Source organism: Propithecus coquereli, unplaced genomic scaffold (genome assembly GCF_000956105.1).
Source record: "Propithecus coquereli isolate 6110/MARCELLA unplaced genomic scaffold, Pcoq_1.0 Scaffold325, whole genome shotgun sequence".
Taxonomy (NCBI): domain Eukaryota; kingdom Metazoa; phylum Chordata; class Mammalia; order Primates; family Indriidae; genus Propithecus; species Propithecus coquereli.
This window is the reverse complement of record NW_012148897.1, coordinates 1,772,461-1,778,092: the sequence shown is the minus strand read 5'-3', so window position 1 is coordinate 1,778,092 and position 5,632 is coordinate 1,772,461.

Here is a 5,632-nt window from a genome sequence, read left to right as displayed (position 1 = left end):
CCATCTTGCCTATCCCTGAAAGTCTTTATACTTGGTTATTTATTTTCTAATGAGGTCCATGGATCACTAACACCAGCAGTACCTGGGAGTTTGTTAGATATGCAGAATCTCAGGCCACATCCAAGATTGATCAAATTAGAGTTTGTACTTAATATTGCCAGATGATTCATAAGCACAAGTTTACGAAGTGTAGTTTTCAGAAAGATTGAGGTAGTCTTAGGAAGGAAAGACACTGTCTTGGCAATAGGGATTATGAAAAGTAATTATATTCATGATATATGTTGAAGGTAGAAGCTAGTGAGAATTGCCGTTGGATTAGTCGTAGGTGGAAAGAGAAAGAAAATCTACAAGGATAACACATAAATTTGGGACTGAGTAATTAGAGTTGATGGTTGTGCTATTTACTGGGATGGAGAAGATCGAAAGAAGAGTGGGTCACTTTTATTTTACCTTTTTGGATCTGTTATGTTTGAGATTCCTATTGGATATCCAAGTGGCAACATATGTCATATTATTAGCCATATTAGTATCAGAGCAACCCCTACGGCATGGGGAACCCTGTTAAAACACTTTATTTCAAGGGAATCATGATAGTTACCAATGAGTAATAAGTCTATGAGCACTTACAAAAACTGGCAATATATTTCCAAGGACTCTTACCCTATGAAGAACCAGAGTTAACAGAGTCTGAAAATATCCAGCCTAATCCACAGCATGTGGCTGGCTTAATTGAGGTGTATTCAGATGTTTCCATATCCCATATAACACATACTACACAAGTAAGGTAACATTGACTTGGTTACACAGATCATTCATAATTCCTTTGCTTTATTCTGCACACTTTGAGTCTAAGGGTAGTACCAATCACCATGAGGTTCAAAGGTGAGGTCAAGATGGGGAATATAAATTTGGAACACATGAGGTTATAGTTGGTATTTAAAATCATGGAAGACTAGAAGCCATTACCTTATGAGAGAACGCAGACAAAGATGAAAAGAAAAACCAAGAAGTGATCCCAGGAGCACAACCCCATGTAGAGGTAGAAGCACAGAAGAAGACTCATCAAAGGAATGTAAGACAAAGTGGCTAACTTAAAAATTTTTAACCTAAAAAATGAGAGAAGAAAATGGTTCAAAGAGGAATTGGTTATCCATGTCAAATGCTGTTGACAAGTTGAGTAAAATGAGGACAAAGAATTTACCACTGAATTTGGCAAAATGGAATTTGCTGATGATCTTCACTAAAGTGAATTTCATAATAGTAAATCCTGCACTCACTGCTAATTTAGTTACTAAGCAAAGGCTTTAGTACTGTTGTGCTCTGTAGGAGAACTCTTGTCCAGTGCAAAAATGGAGCAGGTTACGAAGTGAGCTGATGAGACTAATGTTACACAAACACCTGTGGGTTTTATTTCATGTCATTGAATATTGGAGAAGATCTGTATGCATCATGAATGAGTTATAGGAATAGTAAAAATATATACACACCATTTTCTTAACTCACTGGTTAACAAACAGAATGAACTTAGGGAAGGAATCTTGTCTGAACTTTTGCATAATTTGGCCAGGTTACTTACTGAAAAAGAGGTGAACATTTTTTATTTGAATGCAATTTGAAAATGATAATTTTTTATAAACATAGGATCTCTACCTTAGGAGAAGATGTGCCATTCACGATGCTAATTCTTTTTATTTCTTTCCAAAGAGAAGTGATGGAGTGATGAAGAGGAAATTTTATTTGGAGTGGATTGAAGAGAAAGTGGGAGGTGTGTAAGTGGAGACAGCAAGTATGTGTATCATCACTTCTTTGAGGAGTTTTGCTAGGAAAAGAAGCAGAGAAATGGGATGGTAACTGGAGGGGGATATAAGATCAAAGGACAGTTTCTGTTAAGATGGGAGATATTACAGTATTTTTCTTGATAAAGAAATGACTCAATAATGAAGGAAAATGTGTTAATAGAAGAAAAAGTAGAAAAATTGCAGGAGCCAAGGACTTAGCCAGTGAGAAAAAATAGGGCACAGTGTACAAGTGAAGGTTTTGGCCTTGGATAGGAGCAAGAACAGTTCAAGTTGAAAGTCCTATTTCCTATTAACTAAAGAATTGACATTCTGTTTTTGTACCTAAGTCTCTTGTGAGTCTTGTTAGCAGAAAATAGCACCCTTAGTATGAGCACTTCAAAACATTGCCAGACTTAGTTTCTATGGCTGTCAGCATCAAACTAACTGTGGCAAAGTGACTGAGAAGCAGCCATATTAGAGGACCTGATTGGGAGGCCAGCCGACTTTCTCCTGATGACGCACACCTTCTTCCCTCTTTGTAAGCTTTCATTCAAAGCTTTTTAAAGAATGGCTTATAAATTCATCACCCTTTAGATCTCAACTCACACGTGTGTATTTTAAAAATAAATGCACCTTTAGGAAATAATGAGATATGCAATGTTCAATTGATACACTGAATCAGCTGGCGTGAAAGTAGCTGTTTTTCTCCATTCATACTTGCTAGGTGGGAATTCTACAAGTATAAGGACCAGCAGATTAAAGCCAGACAATAGAGGATAAGACAAAATGGCTTCTGTTGTTCCCTAAAACTGCACAGAAATATATTTTGCCACCAAGAGTATTGTTGAAAATAATACAAAACCTTTTTATTGGCTATTCTATTTTATTACTGATTTTTGTGCTTAATTGGTAATTGAGTTATAACTTACAACTCCATTTTTCAAAAAGGAGTGAATAGATCTATTCCAAAATGTGTTAAGGCATTGCAAATCAAGGTTCTGTTTTAGTGTGAAGCTGTAAAAAAAAAAATTGTGAGTGGTATTGATGCTGTTGGTTATGCAAATCAGAAAAGCACGAGAACTGAAAGTTATATCATTTCCATGATGGATAGAAATGGCCTTAGGTTTGACAAGCAATCTAAAAATTACTATTACCTCTCATTATACCCTTCCTAGCACTTCCGTTTGTGCAGAATGGGATTTTAAACATCTTGATCAAGCAACAGGAATCTGCCTCATCTCCTGACACTGATGATCATCTAGCAAGGCAATATTGTTGCTCTAACTGGCATCCTGATGCTGTTATGAAACTGTATGAGGCATTACTCAGAAAGTGGGTTGTGATTTTAAATGCCCAGCAGAAATGTAAAGATAAGTATCATTTTGCCACTCACGAAATGATCAAAGGCTTCACACAGAGATATGCCTGTGAGGGCTCATATAAGGTATAGGATTCACTCTGCTATTCCAATCTCAAGATGAAATTTAAATATCTTCAGCCATTTTAGATTCATAGAATTGTGGGACCTTTGAAACTGTCCAGTTTCAAAATGTTAAATAAGAAAATGGAATCCTACCTTGTAATGCGACACTCCCACTATACTGAGCCAAATACCGGCTATGGAAATCAATTCTCATGGGTCACAAACCATTGCACTCTCTATCTCATGATTTTAGGTCAAAAATATGAAAGGTGTTTCTTTGACCTGCAGATACAAATTCCTGTAGTTTTTAAAGGAACTAGAATAATTTATTTAAAACACTTCAGGCCTTCTGGCAATAAAGTCACACCAATCTAAAAGCAGATCTGGAAAGAGTGATGGGGCCAACAATTCTCTCAACTTCTTTAAGCTTCAGTCTTTTCATCAGTAAAATATGTAAAATAATGTCTAACTTCCAGGTTGGTTAAAAGAATTAATTGAATTATAGTTGCTAAATGTTTAGTTGAAAGTTTGGCATACAGTGAACACTCAATAAATGGTAGTGAATGTCATCATTATCATCGTCATCATCATCATCATTGTGCTAACACCAAAAAGACACGTTTTATCCTAAACTCAAAAGCCTGAAAGGAATTTTTAAAAGGCATATATTTCTCTGTCTTGTTTTGTGTAACAGGGTTAAAATTCCACTTATCCATCCTGAATCTTCTCTCAAATGATTCTAAGAAAGCAGATAACGGCACTTCTTACTGGATTATTGTAACTATGTAAATAACATTATTTAATTGTTATAGTTATGGATCGTTGTTTTCCTTATAAGAAATTTCTGCAGTTCTAAACTGCAGCAGCTGACAGCTTCTGGGGACAGTATCTTCATTAAGGATCATTGTGCAGAAATTTTTTTTCTGACTATGGAAGGGAAGAGAGGCTATTAGGAAGCAGGCAGAAATGTATTAGAGATGTCCGTAGAGCAAAAGGCCTTTATGACCTTAAGGGTTCTTCTTCTTGCCTAAGAAAGCTCTCTGATTAGACAGAAAACTGTCACAAGTGCATAAAAGCCATTTTTATCACCATGTGAGGCAGTCTCTCTCTCTCTCTCTCTCTTTTTTTTTAGTTAGACCAGTGAAATGAGAACAATATTTCTCCAGTTGCAGCTGTCAATTATTTAAGAAGCAAAACTCAAGAAAGTTAGGAACAAGTCTTAAGCATGAAATGATAAAGTTGCATCCAGAAGTGGATAGAGCTTATTGTTAGCTTTGTAGTTCTTCATTAAGACTAGGCTTGGAAATAGTCAGAAGAAAATAAACTCCAAGTTTACTTAATTGGAAGTAGATGCCTCAAAATGAGCAAGATAGTTATTTTTAAATTAACTGTTGCCAGGGACTCAAGAGACAAAAGTCACTATGTCTCACCCATATTGGATATGTACAACCTAATAAATGAAAGATAGTGCCTTTTAAAGAAATACGAAAAACCAGACTCAGAAGAAAGACAAGAGTTCCCAAAATGTCCTAAGCACAGAGCAGAAAGATAAATATAACTAAAAGGTAAGATTCAAAAAGGAATAATATGTCTGGGATCATCCCTAATTCATCTGCAATGGAGGATTATCTGAGAGTCCCTATTGGATTTGGACCATGTTTACACTTAGTATCTAATCTAAATTGGTATGTAAGATACTTTATTAATATTGTAAGATATTATTAATAGGGATTTTAATCGCTAATGATATAACAAATAATTATAACATGTCTGTTGCAAAGCAAACCTTGTGACAGGTACCAGGGTTACAGGGGGGAAAAACCAGTACACAATCCCCAACCTTAGAGAGTTTAAAATCCAGTGAGGGAAAAGGACCTTAAACAAGGCATACAACTGTGCCATAAAGTACTTGATGTAAGAATTTAAGAGGGGTCCTGATTTAGACTGGAGAAGTAGTAGAATTTAAGCACTAACCTAAAAGACTGGTATGAATTAGCTAATGATGAATAGGAAAATAAACATTTTGAAGCAAAGGCCCTGAGACAGAAGAGAAGTTGGAGTAGCTGAAGAACTGATAGAAGGCCAAAGAGGCTAGTGTTAACAGAGATGAGAGAAGAGAAGAAAGAGACATAGCTAGAGATAGACAGTGATGACATCATACAGTCCATATAAAGACTTTTTAGTTTATTCTAAGTGCAGTGGAAGTGTTGTCATTGAATGGTTTCAGGTGGGGGAATGAAATCATTAGACTCACATTTCAGAAAGAATAATTCAGGATACTTCTCTATAGAACATAATGATGTATGATAAGAGCATACATATTCATATATATGAGCATGAACAAGTTAGTAGGAAATTGCCATGGTTTAATGAGCCATGGTCTTACCTTAGATTAGACAAGTGATGTGGAAAGAAGTGGATGCATTCAAGA